Source organism: Rhinoderma darwinii, chromosome 2, assembly GCF_050947455.1.
Source record: "Rhinoderma darwinii isolate aRhiDar2 chromosome 2, aRhiDar2.hap1, whole genome shotgun sequence".
Taxonomy (NCBI): domain Eukaryota; kingdom Metazoa; phylum Chordata; class Amphibia; order Anura; family Rhinodermatidae; genus Rhinoderma; species Rhinoderma darwinii.
In genome coordinates, this window is record NC_134688.1 from 439,009,368 (window position 1) to 439,027,279 (window position 17,912).

Genomic DNA, 17,912 nt, shown 5'->3' on the forward strand with positions numbered 1-17,912 from the left:
ATTCCATCAGCGCACCACACGGCCCCGCCCCTTTCCTTGACGTTCTTGTCGCCCTGGGAATCCCGGCGAGTTTTGGTCACGTGACAGTCGCTGAGGCGATGAGCTGAGCCACCGACTAGTTCATTATTGGTTTCTATTACCGGGCTCCGTATATCCGTATGTACTATTGTGCCCACTTTACCACTGAAGTGTATGAAGTTCCCGATACGTATCGCTGACCAGGGAAATTAGGGGAACATTTCTGTACAACACATACTATTCAAATCTGCGAGGAAAGAACCGCTGGAGCTATAGCATAAGGGTATATTCACACAGTGCAGTTTTGGTGAAGTTTTTGAAGCCACAACCAGGAGTGGGTTCAAAATAAGAGAAGAATCTTTCCTATAAACGTTCCCTTACCATCCACTACTGGTTCTGGCTTCAAAAACTGCATAGAAAAAAATGCACTGTGTGAATATGGTCTAACCCTTGCAAGATGCCCTACCCTCTCCTCCATGTATATATGAGATATAGGATAGGCCTACGTGGCAATTTGGTCACACGGCCTAAGATTTCAGTGTCGTTCTGCCTAAATTGCAAGCAATGTGGCTGCGTTGCCACCCGCAAGTTTCCGCGACACGTCAGCTGCAAGAAATCCAAACCTTTGGCCGCATTATTTTCTGTGCTTTTGTGTTTTCTGCTTGTAAATAAACGCTATGAATTTCAAGCATGCACCAAAAGGCCAGAAAAAAGCTTTTGTTAGTCGCGCGTTTTATGTTTCACTATAGACACCAGTTTTGACAAAATAAAAATGCAGGAAAAAAATGCCTAAAAAAGCTGTGAGTGAAACCTCCCTGGTCCGGAATCACAGCGTTTTTGGTGCAGATTTTGAGCCAAAGTCAGAATTGGATTAAACAAATATAAATGAAGGAGTAAGGCCTCATGCACACGACCGTAAATACTGGCCGTAAATACAGGTCCGTTGTCATCTGTATTCCACCCGTATTTACGGACCCGTAAAAAAAGGTGGGCTGGAAATGATGTCACAATCATGTCCAAACCCCTTAAAAGGGTCACATGATCGCTCAGACGCCATTTTCTCTGCTTCTCTTTATTTAAAAATTGAAATCCCCTGACGTCGCCTAGCAACGCTCTCATAATTACGGGTGCACACGCGTAGCCCCCCGTAATTACGGGAGCCCCATAGACTTCTATGGCCTGCCCGTGCCGTAATTATGGCCTGAAATAGGACATGTTCTATCTTTTTCAACGGCCCGGGCACCTTCCTGTAAGCATACGGGGAGGTACCCGTGGCCAATAGAAGTCTATGGGCCCGTAATTACGGGCTTTTTTACGGTCATGTGCGTGGGGCCTCAGGCCTTATTCACACGGACCTATAGAATTCAATGTGTTTCAACGGAGCGTGTGAAGGGTCTGTGAGAAATTAGGACATGTCCTATTTTTTCACCCATCCCTCCATAGACTCTAGTCTATGGGGGATGCGTGATATCGCGTCCCGCAGCGCAGAGCGCGGATGCACCTCGGACGTGAAAAACTGCCATTGAAGTCAATGGGTGCGTGAAAATCACGCGCGCCCCACGGAAGCACTTCTGTGTGACGCGCGTGATTCGCACAACAGCAGTCAAAAGTATGAAAACAGAAAAGCACCACGTGCTTTTCTGTTTACAAACATACAAACAGAGTGTCATAATGATGGCGGCTGCACGAAAATCACGCAGCCGCACATCATACGCGGCTGATACACGGAGCTGTTAAGTACGTTTTGCGTACGCAAAAAACGCGGCTTGTGTAAATCTGGCCTAAAGGCCCTATTACACAGGCCAATTATCGGGCAAACGAGCATTCACAGAATGCTTGTTCCCGATAATTGCCCTGAGCAAACAGCAACGATCAACCAATGAACGAGCTCGTTCAACGGCTGATTGTATAGTTTTAAATGCCCAAAGTATTATCGTTGTCGGCAGGGAGACGTGCTACCGACACAATAAAACTCCTTGGGGAAAGGAGCAACGGAGTGCCGATCAACAAGTTGTCTCATTGATCAGCACTCGTTCTACCGGCCAAAATGGGCTGGTGTAAAAGGACCCTTAAGGGGGTTTGACACTGGCAGATTATCGTGCAGACGAGCGTTCATATAACGCTCGTTGCCGATAATTGACCTGTGTAAATGGGAACGATCAGCATATGAACGCGCTGCCGTGTGACAGGAGCAAACGAGCGCCGATCAACGATGTCTCGGCTTATCGGCCGGTGTAAAAGGGCCTTTAGTGTACACTGGTGGGTAGAGATCGATTGGTTGATGGAGGGCAACGCCCCCCTCCTTCAAACGGCTTAGATGACACACTCGCTATTGACCTCGGCATCTGTGTGATTAAATGGTTGAGATCTCCTATCCTGCCCGTTGCACTAAGGTGTCGGTTGTAACATAATTCAGTGTTTCTCTATGGAGAGAAAAGTTGCATGTGACCTTGCAACCATCGCAAAAAAAGTGGTGACATGAAGTCTCATCCGAATCGCAACTTCAGATTTCTCTCACAGCACTATCGTGTGTCACATGACTCTAAAGCCGCGGCCTGATTTAGCTGATCAGACTGTTGGGCTCACACTGTACTGACAGAAAAAAATGTTACTATATTATTAGCTTTTTTTGGAACTTAGAATTTGTTGAAAAAAACGCAGCATATGCCACAACATTTGGCATTTGTTGCAGAATTTTACTTTTCTATTGATCTCAATGTGAAATCTTCGCAGCAAATCTACAGCAACTTAAATTGACAAGCTGCAGATTCTAAATCCACAACCCAGGTCAATTTATGAACGATTTTTTCACAGCATGAAATTTCTTCAAATCTCATCCACTTTGCTGCTACTGTTATACGCTGCAGATTTTACGCCCGCAAATCTAGACAGAAATTTAGCAGCAGATTCGCTAGGTGTGGACATACGCTAGGGCCACACTTTTGTCTCTGTTTTTTGAGCCAAACACAGGAGTGGACACCAAAGAATGGAGATGCATCAGTTTTTTCTATATACCTTTTCTTTCCTTTAGATCCCCTTCTGGCTTTGGTTCAAATAACTGCACCAAAAAACTGCATCAAAACTCTGTGTGTGATTTTACCCTAAATCCTTCATTTAGATTTTTTAATCCAACTCTGAGTTTGGCTCAAAAAACTGCATGAAAAACTGCACCAAATCTCCATGTCTGAGTCCAGACCAGGGTGGTTTCACTCATAGCTTTTTTAGGCGTTTTTTTCCCTGCGTTTTTATTTTGTTATAGCCGCTGCTGCCAGATGCTAGGTAAAGTCTATAGTGAAATATAACACGCACTACTAACTAAGCTTTTTTTCTGGCCTTTCTGTGCATTTTCTAGGTACCAGGTTATTAGATATTTTAGATCGTCGGATGCTGAAAGAAAAGTGTATAACTCACTTAAATTTGCAACTCAGTCCCATTCAAGTATATCGTATTTTTACCTTGACAGTCAAACTTCTAAATACAATAAAAAAAGCTGAAAAAAACCCATAAAATTCCTCTGATTAAAAAATTAAGTTATAGCTACATATTTTGTGTTAAAGGGGTTTGCCAGGCACGGACAATTGGTGACCTATACACAGTATATGATCGGTGGGGTCCGACATCTCACTGAACAGCTACTGCAGGGTATGCAGTATTCGGAGCCGGAAGCAGTTGGCCGTACACTGCATAGCTGCCGTGCTGCAGAAGAGCAACTCTGCTCCTATTCACTTGAATAGGAGCAGAGCTGCAGCTCGGCCGCTACTCTGTGACCAGAGCCATCTGCTTCCAGCATGGACGTCTGGTGCCCGGAGGCAGCTGGAGCAGCTGATCGGTGCAGGGTCCGGGTGTCGGACCCCCGCGATTATACACTGATGACCTATCCTGTGGTTAGGTCATCAGTTGTCTGTGCCTGGACAACCCCTTTAACTTTTTATTTTCCAGAAATACCACTATCCTTGTAAGTAAGTTATATACTTTTCTTTCAGAATCCAACAGTCCAAAATATATAATAACCTGTTACAATACCTAGAAGATCCTATTGATGCGGTATTACTCTATACAGTATGATATGAATTACTTTTTGTGGGATCAGTAGTACGCCCTAGGTTATAAAGAGGTCCATCTCCAAGGAAGACTCTGGCATATTTATCAAGGCAAGTACTCCAGTTATCAGAAATAACTGCATTGCAAAAAAAAAATGGCGTCCCAGCCTCCTCACACTTTGACGTGGCCTTAAAATTGCACACTGTGGGACTAATTTATAAAATTTAGTGGGGGTAAACTATTCCAGCTAAAACCCAGCGTGCCTCTTTAGCTATGCTGTATTTCAAATTTGGCATGGTAGTCTTAGGGAAGTCGACTGCGTCAGGGTTGGTATACTGTACAGTAGAGAGGACCACCCATAGTAAAAGCTGTTCATAGACATGATTGTTTGGCCGACAGCTAAAAGCCACAACTCTCCCATAAACATACATGTTCAGCTGAATGTCTTTTCAATTAGGGGGACGGGGATGAGCAGCCACCAGACATATATGGTACCGCTTATCTCAAGAAGAACAATAGTCAATACAGATGTGTTCTTTCTTACCTTTCCTCATATATCAAAATATCCTAATATGTCTGGTGCAAGATGACCGGCTTAGAAAAAAATACATGATTTTACACGAGATATCTATGTTATATGTAGCTATGTGTGGTGATGATGTGAATTGCAGCCCGTAAAAGGGTTTTCCTAGCATGTCGCGATATTGAGTTGAATTGGTTTCATGAGCTCTTAACCAAATTCAAGCAAAGATAAGGGTGGACACGTTTATGTTAGATGTTTGTTTTCTACAATTAGCCAGTCCCCATTCATATTAGCTACGGCCACCTAAAGACAGAAAGTATCAAGATGATGCCTGGTCACTGCATGTACATGGGAAAACAGGTTTGGAACAAAGGACAGATGAAAAATAATGTGGGTATAGTAGGTAGCACTAGGGGTTTTATACTATTAGCAAGAACTCGGTGTAAATTAAGTTAGCATACTGCCAACGTTCTTGTGGCAATGTCACTTACGAAAACTACAGGAAACATAACTCTGAGTCCAATACCAAACAATCGCAGATGTGACTGCGTCTCTCTACGGTGCACTGGTAATAAAAGATAAGAGACGCGTTGGCCGGTATAGGTAGACACCATTGTGTTTTCATGTACCGGTTTCCATACTTGCTCCTGCCTTGTATTGCAGCTTGTATTTTTGGGTTTGCAGTTATATAAATATCTCGATTACTGGGATCATTAATCTGTAAAAACCTTGGCATACAATCTTGAACAAGGTTCAAGGTAAATGAATGGCTGTTGCTGGGTGGTCTACATGTCCCAGCAGGAGATCTGGAGATTAATGGATTTGTCATTAGGGCCAAGTCTCGGATAATGTCGTGATGATCCTGTTGAGACAGAAAATGGAAGGTTTACAAGTGCTGAATAATGTATTTCATTAATACTTTTCACAAAGAAAGTGGAATTCTTCCTGGTTTATGATGGAGATGAGCGCTTGGTTTTACCTCTTTTCCAGTTTGACTAATTGAACTTGAGTCATGGGAATGGATTTGGGAACCATTAACATTTGGGTGAGGGGACGTCATTTGTTTTTTATGACACAGCTCATTAATCTGAAAAAAGGAGATTTTTGAAGCAGCACTAGTCCCGAGTATGGTGCGGTGCACGCTGTCAAGCCAGGCAAACCAACTCCAGCACGATGTATATCCAAAGAAGTAGTAGGACAACAGCACACGTCTTCAAATCATCAAAGTGGTTTTATTGTCAAGACATCCACAAACGACAAGCAACGTTTCGACCCATAGTGAGTGAAGGGTCTTTGTCAAGCCTTGACAAAGACCCTTCACTCACTATGGGTCGAAACGTTGCTTGTCGTTTGTGGATGTCTTGACAATAAAACCACTTTGATGATTTGAAGACGTGTGCTGTTGTCCTACTACTTCTTTGGATACAGCTCATTAATCTGTCACACTACACCTGATCCGCACAGGTCAAATCATTTTATCTGCTTAAATTCCAAAAAGGCTTTTTTTTTTTTTGGGGATAAAGATCCGTGATCACAGTGAGTTATCTTCCTGTTTAACCCTCTCCTGGCTGTGTCAATGTGGAAGCTTTTGCTTGTTTCTTGTGCTTACAATAGGATCAAATTACACATAGAATGGCACTGCCCTATTACCCACCACAAAAATCTGCAACTTATCCACAGCCAATCCACTGCCTTAGGCCTTATTCACACGAACGTGTCCGTTTTGCGCACAAAAGCTCAGTGTGGCATAAGCATATGGTGCGTCGCTGCGTGATTTTCGCGCAGCCGGCATCATTATGACACTCTGTTTTTATGTTTACAAACATAAAAGCAGGAGGTGCTTTTCTGTTTTCATTCATTCTTTTTACTACTGTAGTGCGAATCACGCGCGGCACCTGGAAGTGCTTCCGTGTGCCGAGTGCGATTTGCACGCACCCATTGACCTCAATGGGTGCGTGCTGCGCGAAACACGGGCAAGTATAGGACATGTCGTGAGTTTAATGCAGCAGACATATGCTGCGTGAAAATCACGACCTGTCAGAACGGCCCCAATGACTTACATAAGTCTGTGCGACGCGCGTGATTTTCACGTGCGTAGCACGGACGTAATACACGTTCGTGTGAATAAGGCCTTACAGACAGAGGTGAAGACATCATGTTTAGCTGTAGAAGATGATCAAGGAAACAGAAGGGGCTCCGTTTTTAAAAAAGATAAACGCAGGATGGTGAGTTGACGCTTTCTGTTTTTCTTTCGTCTCTGGATTTTTGGATAGCTGGATACTTCTTATCTTTTAAACTGAGCACCACCTTGACCTATTGTATATATATTAACCTCCGGAGACATACCTGCTCCCAGGATAAGTAAGGACTGTGAGGAATGCCGACCTGGGGACTTCTACTGTTTTGTTTAAAAAGATCAAGTTTCAGCTATAAAGAGGTATATTAGGTCCTTTTAGACTGCCTGATAATTGCCAAGAATACAGCACGTCGGCGCTCTTTTGCTCCATTCACAAGGACCTATGATCGTGAGGACCAACGATCGTTACTACAATCATTCTACAATCATTCATCCCCATGCATTTACATCATGTCAGCAACACATCTCACTGTTTACACAAAGAGATGTGCTGCCGACTAGCGACCATTTTTAGGTTTACATAAAAGTTGCAATTAACTGTTGAACAGTACTCATTCAACCGATCATTGACCCGTGTAAAAGTGGCTGTAGTTGTATTTACATGTTTATAGTGGTAGGTCATCAGCATAAGGATGGTACTGGAAATCAAACAAGCTGATACAAGGTTCCAGGTTTAAACAATCACTAGACTGTGTACTGACCAGTGGCAGCGTTTCCTCTAGACCAGGGGTCTCAAGCACGCGGCCCGCGGGCCGCATGCGGCCCCTGGGGCTGTCATCTGCGGCCCGCGGGACACAGAACCGCTAGTATCGGCTCTGCTCCGAGACTCTGGAATTCCCTGACATCGCTGTCCACATATGAACAGCGATGTCTGGGGCTTCCCCAGAGCCGGAGTCCCGAGTAGAGCGCTGGTGTCGGCTCTGCTCCGGGGCTCTGTGTGGAATTCCCTGACATCGCTGTCCACATATGAACAGCGATGTCTGGGGCTTCCCCAGAGCCGGAGTCCCGAGCAGAGCGCTGGTGTCGGCTCTGCTCCGGGACTCTGTGGAATTCCCTGACATCGCTGCCCATATATGGACAGTGTGTCAGGGTCTTGCCCAGAGCGCTGGTGTCGGCTCTGCTTGCTCCTGGACTCTGTGGAATTCCCTGACATCGCTGTCCACATATGAACAGCTATGTCTGGGGCTTCCCCAGAGCCGGAGTCCCGAGCAGAGCGCTGGTGTCGGCTCTGCTCCGGGACTCTGTGGAATTCCCTGACATCGCTGCCCATATATGGACAGTGTGTCAGGGTCTTGCCCAGAGCGGAGCAGAGCGCTGGTGTCGGCTCTGCTCCTGGACTGTGGAATTCCCCGACATCGCTGTCCACATATGAACAGCGATGTCTGGGGCTTCCCCAGAGCCGGAGTCCCGAGTAGAGCTGTTAGGGATCTGCCAGGTACTTCATCTAGCTATACTCCTGGGATTAATCAATCCACACCTGAGGCCAGACCTGTTCGACTGACACCATCTCCCACCAACCAGGCTGGCAGGCTCAGGAGTGGGAGAGCCTATCGCGGCCTGGTCTCTCGGAGTTAGCTCCGCCCCCTGCCCTTTATTACCTGCCCTGTGCTCTCCCTCAGTGCTTGTAATTCTTTTGGATTCCTGGCCCCACTGCTGCTTGCTCCAGCCTGCTTCTGCCGTGCTTCTGCCTTGCTGCAGTTCTGCTTGACCTGCTTTGCTTGCCCTGGCTTGCTCCTGTCTCCGTGCCCGCTCGGGTGTACTCACTTCGTCCTGGTCCTGACTGTTCGTTCGCCGCCCCGTTTCCTCCTGGCGTTCCGTGGCTACTGCCCCTTCCCTTGCGTGTTCCCTGTTTGTCTTCCAGTGCACTTAGCCAGCGTAGGGACCGCCGCCCAGTTGTACCTCGTCGCCTAGGGCGGGTCGTTGCAAGTAGGCAGGGACAGGGCGGTGGGTAGAGTAGGGCTCACTTTCTCTTCACCTCCTTCCTGCCATTACATAATTACAAGCCTTACCTAGTCTACCCTTTCTCCTACGCTGACGCTATCATGGACCCCCTTGAGACCCTGACCCAGCAGATGCAGGGCCTCTCCCTACAGGTCCAGGCCCTGGCCCAAAGGGTCAATCAGGGTGACGCTGCTTTAGTAGTACCCCTCACCTCACCTCTAGAACCCGACCTCAAGTTACCTGACCGGTTTTCAGGGGACCGTAAGACGTTTCTCTCCTTCCGGGAGAGTTGCAGACTGTATTTCCGCCTAAAGCCCCACTCCTCAGGTTCCGAGAACCAGCGGGTGGGTATCATCATATCCCGACTCCAGGAAGGGCCCCAAGAGTGGGCCTTCTCCTTGGCTCCTGACGCCCCTGAACTTTCCTCTGTTGATCGTTTTTTCTCTGCCCTCGGACTCATTTACGACGAGACTGACAGGACTGCTTTAGCCGAGAGTCAGCTGGTGACCTTACGTCAGGGTAGGAGACCGGTTGAGGAATACTGTTCTGATTTTAGGAAGTGGTGCGTAGCTTCTCAGTGGAACGATCCGGCCCTAAGGTGCGAGTTTAGGTTAGGATTATCTGACGCCCTGAAGGATCTGCTGGTTAGCTACCCCTCGCCTGACTCCCTTGACCAGGTTATGGCCCTAGCAGTACGACTTGACCGACGTCTCAGGGAACGTCAGCTAGAACGCTTCAGTGTGCTCCCCTCTGACTTTTCTGCGATTCCCCCCGAGGTCCCGTCTCCTCGCCCCTCCACGGAGGACTCGGAGGTACCTATGCAACTCGGGGCCTCCATGTCCCCTCGACAACGTAGGGAGTTTCGCAGAATGAATGGTCTCTGCTTCTACTGTGGGGACGACAAGCATCTACTGAACACCTGTCCCAGGCGCAAGAATAAGAAGCCGGAAAACTTCCGCGCCTAAGTGATCATCGGGGAGGTCACTTGGGCGCACAGGTATTTCCCGTTAATGTGAAACGCAATAAAATTTTGCTTCCCTTTCAGGTCTCGTTTGCTGGCCGGTCTGCCACGGGCAGTGCTTTCGTGGATTCTGGCTCATCTGCTAATATCATGTCTGTGGAATTTGCTATGTCTCTAAAGATGCCTTGTATTGATTTACCTTATCCTATCCCTGTAGTAGGAATCGACTCAACCCCCCTTGCTAATGGTTATTTTACTCAGCATACTCCTGTTTTTGAACTCCTGGTTGGCTCCATGCATTTGGAGCAGTGCTCTGTACTGGTGATGCAGGGATTATCGTCTGATCTGGTTTTAGGCCTTCCCTGGTTGCAGTTGCATAATCCCACATTTGATTGGAATACTGGGGATCTCACCAAATGGGGTAATGAATGTCTTATGTCATGTTTTTCCGTTAACTCTATTTCTCCCCGGGAGGAGGTAAACACGCTTCCTGAGTTTGTTCAGGACTTCGCAGATGTGTTTTCTAAGGAGGCCTCCGAGGTGTTGCCCCCCCATAGAGATTACGATTGCGCTATCGATTTGGTGCCTGGTGCCAAGCTTCCTAAGGGTAGGATATTTAATCTTTCATGTCCTGAATGTGAAGCGATGAGGGTATATATCCAAGAATGCCTGGCCAAGGGTTTCATTCGCCCCTCGACTTCTCCTGTAGGTGCTGGCTTCTTCTTCGTGGGGAAGAAGGATGGTGGTCTTAGGCCGTGCATTGATTATCGTAACCTGAATAAGGTCACCGTAAGGAACCAGTACCCACTTCCTTTGATTCCGGATCTTTTTAATCAGGTTCAGGGAGCCCAGTGGTTTTCTAAGTTCGATCTACGGGGGGCATATAACCTTATCCGCATCAAAGAGGGGGATGAGTGGAAAACTGCGTTCAACACACCCGAGGGTCATTTCGAATACCTGGTCATGCCCTTTGGGTTGTGTAATGCCCCTGCTGTCTTCCAGAATTTTATTAATGAAATCCTGAGAGAGTACCTGGGTAATTTTCTTGTTGTGTACCTTGATGACATACTGGTGTTTTCCAAGGACTGGTCCTCCCACGTGGAGCATGTCAGGAAGGTGCTCCAGGTCCTTCGGGAGAATAATCTGTTTGCTAAGACTGAAAAATGTGTCTTTGGGGTACAGGAGATACCATTTTTAGGGCAAATCCTCACTCCTCATGAATTCCGCATGGACCCTGCCAAGGTTCAAGCTGTGGCGGAATGGGTCCAACCTGCCTCCCTTAAGGCGTTACAGTGTTTTTTAGGGTTCGCCAACTATTACAGGAGATTTATTGCCAACTTCTCGGTCGTCGCTAAGCCTCTTACGGACCTCACCCGCAAGGGTGCCGATGTCCTCCATTGGCCCCCTGAGGCCGTCCAGGCCTTTGAGACTCTCAAGAAGTGCTTTATCTCGGCCCCCGTGCTGATTCAGCCCAACCAAGAGGAGCCATTTATTGTGGAGGTTGACGCTTCCGAGGTGGGAGTGGGGGCCGTCTTGTCCCAGGGTACCAGCTCCCTCACCCATCTCCGCCCCTGTGCTTACTTCTCTAGGAAGTTTTCGCCCACGGAGAGTAACTATGATATTGGCAACCGCGAACTTCTAGCCATTAAATGGGCTTTTGAGGAGTGGCGGCACTTCCTGGAGGGGGCCAGACACCAGGTAACGGTCCTTACGGATCACAAGAATCTGGTTTTCCTAGAATCGGCCCGGAGGCTTAATCCTAGACAAGCTCGGTGGGCACTATTCTTTACCAGATTTAATTTCTTGGTTACCTATAGGGCTGGGTCCAAGAATATTAAGGCTGACGCTCTGTCACGTAGTTTCATGGCCAATCCTCCTTCCGAGAAGGATCCCGCTTGTATTTTACCCCCTGGTATAATCGTCTCTGCCACGGATTCTGATTTAGCTTCTGATATCGCGGCTGATCAGGGTGCAGCTCCCGGGAACGTCCCTGGGGACAAACTGTTTGTTCCCCTGCAATACCGGCTGAGGGTACTCAGGGAAAACCATGACTCCGCTCTATCTGGTCATCCTGGCATCTTGGGCACCAAACACCTCATTACCAGAAACTATTGGTGGCCTGGGTTGCCTAAAGATGTTAGGGCTTACGTCGCCGCTTGTGAGGTTTGCGCTAGGTCCAAAACCCCTAGGTCCCGACCTGCGGGCCTACTACGTTCCTTGCCCATTCCCCAGAGACCTTGGACCCATATCTCCATGGATTTTATCACCGATTTGCCTCCATCTCAGGGCAAGTCGGTGGTGTGGGTGGTAGTCGACCGCTTCAGCAAGATGTGCCACTTTGTGCCCCTTAAGAAGCTACCTAACGCCAAGACGTTAGCTTCTTTGTTTGTGAAACACATCCTGCGTCTCCATGGGGCCCCAGTCAATATCGTTTCTGACAGAGGGGTACAATTTGTTTCCTTATTTTGGAGAGCTTTTTGTAAAAAATTGGAGATTGATCTGTCCTTCTCCTCCGCCTTCCATCCCGAAACTAATGGCCAAACGGAAAGGACCAACCAATCCCTGGAACAATATTTAAGGTGTTTCATCTCTGACTGTCAATTCGATTGGGTCTCATTCCTTCCCCTTGCTGAATTTTCCCTGAATAACCGGGTCAGTAACTCGTCAGGGGTCTCCCCGTTTTTCTGTAATTTCGGGTTTAACCCAAGGTTCTCCTCCGTCTCCCCTGGTTGTTCCAATAATCCTGAGGTAGAGGAGGTTCATCGGGAACTGTGCACTGTCTGGGCCCAGGTTCAGAAGAACCTAGAGGCGTCCCAGAGCGCACAAAAGATTCAGGCGGATAGTAGACGTTCTGCTAACCCCCGGTTTGTCGTCGGGGATTTGGTCTGGCTGTCGTCCAGGAACTTGCGCCTTAAGGTCCCGTCCAGGAAGTTTGCTCCCCGATTCATTGGACCTTATAAGATCATTGAAGTCCTCAACCCTGTATCCTTCCGTCTGGAGCTCCCCCCATCCTTTCGCATACATGACGTCTTCCATGCCTCCCTCCTTAAACGCTGCTCCCCGTCCTGGTCCCCCTCGAGGATACCTCCTGTTCCCGTTCTCACCCCTGAGGGGGTGGAATTCGAGGTGGCCAAGATTATGGACAGTAGGATGGTCCAGGGCTCCCTCCAGTACCTGGTCCATTGGAAAGGATACGGGCCGGAGGAGAGGACTTGGGTACCTGCCCGTGATGTTCACGCTGGGGTATTGATCAGGAGGTTCCACCTCCTCTTCCCCACTAAACCGGGTCCCCTTAGTAAGGGTCCGGTGGCCCCTCATAAAAGGGGGAGTACTGTTAGGGATCTGCCAGGTACTTCATCTAGCTATACTCCTGGGATTAATCAATCCACACCTGAGGCCAGACCTGTTCGACTGACACCATCTCCCACCAACCAGGCTGGCAGGCTCAGGAGTGGGAGAGCCTATCGCGGCCTGGTCTCTCGGAGTTAGCTCCGCCCCCTGCCCTTTATTACCTGCCCTGTGCTCTCCCTCAGTGCTTGTAATTCTTTTGGATTCCTTGCCCCACTGCTGCTTGCTCCAGCCTGCTTCTGCCGTGCTTCTGCCTTGCTGCAGTTCTGCTTGACCTGCTTTGCTTGCCCTGGCTTGCTCCTGTCTCCGTGCCCGCTCGGGTGTACTCACTTCGTCCTGGTCCTGACTGTTCGTTCGCCGCCCCGTTTCCTCCTGGCGTTCCGTGGCTACTGCCCCTTCCCTTGCGTGTTCCCTGTTTGTCTTCCAGTGCACTTAGCCAGCGTAGGGACCGCCGCCCAGTTGTACCTCGTCGCCTAGGGCGGGTCGTTGCAAGTAGGCAGGGACAGGGCGGTGGGTAGATTAGGGCTCACTTTCCCTTCACCTCCTTCCTGCCATTACAAGAGCGCTGGTGTCGGCTCTGCTCCGGGACTCTGGAATTCCCTGACATCGCTGCCCATATATGGACAGTGTGTCAGGGTCTTGCCCAGAGCGGAGCAGAGCGCTGGTGTCGGCTCTGCTCCTGGACTCTGTGGAATTCCCTGACATCGCTGTCCACATATGAACAGCGATGTCTGGGGCTTCCCCAGAGCCGGAGTCCCGAGCAGAGCGCTGGTGTCGGCTCTGCTCCGGGGCTCTGTGGAATTCCCTGACATCGCTGCCCATATGTGGACAGTGTGTCAGGGTCTTCCCCATAGCGGAGTCCCGGGCAGAGCGCTAGTATAGGCTCTTCTCCGGGACGCTGCGGAATTCCCTGACATCTGCCCATATATGGACAGTGTGTCAGGGTCTTCCCCAGAGCGGGGGCAGAGCGCTATTATCGGCTCTACTCCGGGACTCTGGGGAAGCCTCTGACATCGCTGTCCATACATCGACAATGATGTCAGGGGCTTCCCCAGAGCAGGAGTCCCAGTGATGTCAGGAGCACAGCTGGAGTCCCAGGAAGAGCCTACTAGCGCTCTGCCTGGGACTCCAGCTCTGGGGTTGCCCCTGACATCACTGGGGCAGCCTCTACAGAGGGCACTGGGGCAGCCTCTACAGAGGGCACTGGGGCAGCCTCTACAGAGGGCACTGGGGCAGCCTCTACAGAGGGCACTGTGGCGTTATCTACAAGTGGGTGTATGACAGTATCTGAACACTGGCATTATCTAGGGGTGTGTTGCATTATCTACAGAGGGAACGGTGGCCTTATCTACAGAGGGCACTGTGGCCTTATCTACAGAGGGCACTGTGGCCCTATCTACAGAGGGCACTGTGGCCTTATCTACAGAGGGCACTGTGGCCTTATCTACAGAGGGCACTGTGGCCTTATCTACAGAGGGCACTGTGGCCTTATCTACAGAGGGCACTGTGGCCTTATCTACAGAGGGCACTGTGGCCTTATCTACAGAGGGCACTGCGGCCTTATCTAGGGGTGTGTTGCATTATCCACAGAGGGCACTGCGGCAGCATCCACAGAGGGCACTGCGGCAGCATCCACAGAGGGCACTGCGGCACTATCTAAAAAGGGGCTGCCCAATCTTGACATGTGTGCTAACTGAGCCGCCAGACTGCATTTTAGACTCACTTGACCTGTGATAGTCTGCCCAACTACGAAATCAGGAAAGGGCCCAACTCTGTACCTTAGGGAATCCTGTCTAGAGTAAGGGGAATTTTTTTCTGTGATATTCTGTTAGCTTGAACCCTCTAGTTCTATTCCTGTTAAACATTCTAGACCTTTTAGGGTGTGTTCACACAGAGTTTTTTGCAGGAAGATAATTCTGCCTCAGAATTCAGTTTGGCATTTTGATGCAGATTTTGATTTGCCTGGACGCCGTTTGCTGCGTTTTTCACTGCCGGTCATGGAGCGCCGATGGGCAAAAACGCAGCGAAATCTGCTTTCTCTGCCTCCCATTGATGTCAATGGGAGGTCGGAGACGTAAACGCCCAAAGATAGGGCATGTTGCTTCTTTTTCCCGCGAGACGGTTTTTCCGCTCGCGGGAAAAAACGCCTCCGCCTCCCATTGAAATCAATGGGAGGCATTTTTGGCCGATATTTGGCGTGTTTTCTGATGCGGTTTCCACATCAAAAAACGTGTCAAAAACTCTGTGTGAACTGACCCTTAGAGTTAGGCCACGTTTACATGTGGCATAAGTATTGTGGATTTTATGTGTGGACTTATGTGCAGCATTGTACCACCAAGCAGTATGCAAGTATAAAATTGTAATGCAGTATGCACAAGGTTCTTCAACACAGTATATGCCAATTGAGGACTATGGCGCAGCTACAGTGCTATACTCACCGCCATTTTTTTACACTTTCTTTTGTAAATAAGTCACAGCTTGCAGGTTGTATGCCACGGCAACCTTCCTTCTGGCATACATGAAAAATTGATGTGTGAGAAATAGTGGAAGTTTTGATTGGTAGGGATCTGGTTGTTGAGACCCCCAGTGAACGCTAGGATGAAGGTGCCGAAGATCTTGTCTATGTGCTGTGCCGATTCAGTTCTCATAAGTTTTTTCCTCTATTTTACTGCTTTCGGTTGAGAACCGGAATAAGCCCTGGTGAAGAGACACAGCATTCAGTCTAGCAATCCTGCCCCTTCGGGCTGTTGGCAGAGGTCTCAGTATCCAGAACCTCACTGGTCAAAACTGTTGACATGTCACAATAGTATATTAAAAAAATATTAAAACTCTTTTGGTGTTGGAGCCTGTTTTTTCCTATTTCAAGGCCTTCACACAAAGATTTTTATGCATTTTAAAAACACATTGCATTGCAAAAAATCCACGACAAAAAGGACATGCTGTAAATTTTAAAATCCACATTTGATGCAGCTGACATTTTTTGGCAGCATGAAAATCATGTTTTGTAAAACAGCATTCACATGCATTCGATTTGTGCCATTTACAGTATAATACAAGTGTATAACGTTTTTAAAACTCCAACCACAAATCCGTAAAGAAATCAGAGCATGCTGCGTTATTTAAAATCCGTAGAATGCACAATTTGTTGTGAAGAAGCAGCAAATTTTTACCGCTGATTTCAGCCTTTGCAATACATAGGCTGAAACCTGTAGCAAATCCGCTACTAGATCTGCAACTAAATCTGCATGTTACTTATGCAGATTTTCAGAAGATTTGTTGCAGATTTGCCATGAAATCGTTGCAAAATCCACAGCGGAAATTGTCCGCCATATCTGAATTTGCCATAACAGCGCTGGAATCTGGTCATATTTCATTTTCTGAACTTTTCTGTGGAAGAAGCTAATACAGTAAATAAATGTCTACTAGCAAAACATAAACATTATTTAAATTAAAATTATTTAAAGTCACACAGTACTGAGGGTTTGGTTTGTGGCATGGTGCACCAGTCTCTCCCCCAGTGTTGTGTCCCACAGATTCAGGGAGCACACAGAGTTGATGAATCCGGCATTGTTTCTAGTTAGAAAATTGTGGGAAATCTTTCACAAATGAATCATACTCAGCACGACGCTGAAGCCCAGCTCACTTTTTTTTCTACACATTCGGATGTGTTGAAAAAAGCGGCACAGGGGCCTCTTAAATTTGGCGTTCATCCCGAACAATGTTATATAGACTGGTCCCTCCACTACAGCCATGGTTAAGTCTCCGCTGCTGAGCTATCAGTTTCTCAGGATGTCATCCAATGTCTTCTGTGCTCTGTTCTTTATTTATTGCATTTATGCAGGAATAAATGCATTGCCGGTGAGTATAAAATAAGGATTGTAAAACGCTGGTGATGCATGTTATACAACAGACTCATGATTTGAGAGAAATGTCATAAAACAGTATGTTACTTGTCACAAATGAACAATAGGTTTTATGTGCATGATTTTATCACTGTGAGCTTTATAAATTGCACAACAAAAACAAGAAAACCAATTAATGTAAATCTTAAGCCGACAAAACGTGAAGTCTCTTTCTTAGTCATTTCTATCTGAGAGATAAATCAGGGGAGAAATCCCATTGAGTCTGTTTACTCAGCTGCAAATACATGAAATGACAGTAATTCAGCTTTAGGTCATTGCTTCTTCACAGATATACACTAGAAATGCAGTATATACTAGGGTGTGAAGGGCAGACAGAAGGAGAACAACATAAAAAAAATATATACAGTATATATATACACTACCGTTCAAAAGTTTAGGGTCACTTAGAAATTTCCTTATTTTTGAAAGAAAAGCACAGTTTTTTTCAATGAAGATAACATTAAATTAATCAGAAATACACTCTATACATTGTTAATGTGCTAAATGACTATTCTAGCTGCAAACGTCTGGTTTTTAATGCAATATCTACATAGGTGTATAGAGGCCCATTTCCAGCAACCATCACTCCAGTGTTCTAATGGTACATTGTGTTTGCTAACTGTGTTAGAAGGCTAATGGATGATTAGAAAACACTTGAAAACCCTTGTGCAATTATGTTAGCACCGCTGTAAACTGTTTTGCTGTTTAGAGGAGCTATAAAACTGACCTTCCTTTGATCTAGTTGAGAATCTGGAGCATTACATTTGTGGGTTCGATTAAACTCTCAAAATGGCTAGAAAAAGAGAGCTTTCATGTGAAACTCGACAGTCTATTCTTGTTCTTAGAAATGAAGGCTATTCCATGCGAGAAATTGCCAACAAACTGAAGATTTCCTACAACGGTGTGTACTACTCCCTTCAGAGGACAGCACACACAGGCTCTAACCAGAGTAGAAAGAGAAGTGGGAGGCCCCGCTGCACAACTGAGCAACAAGACAAGTACATTAGAGTCTCTAGTTTGAGAAATAGACGCCTCACAGGT

At 47.4% G+C, this 17,912-nt stretch overlaps 1 long non-coding RNA gene across 1 annotated transcript in view; it reads left to right on the forward strand.

Moving 5' to 3' along the window:
• The first annotated feature begins 59 nt into the window (after positions 1 to 59).
• Positions 60 to 17,912, forward strand: part of LOC142741535 (uncharacterized) — an 80,117-nt gene continuing 62,264 nt past the window's right edge. The window contains exon 1 of the long non-coding RNA XR_012881175.1: positions 60 to 156. This is a non-coding gene — a long non-coding RNA (uncharacterized LOC142741535). The remainder of the gene's footprint in view (positions 157 to 17,912) is intronic.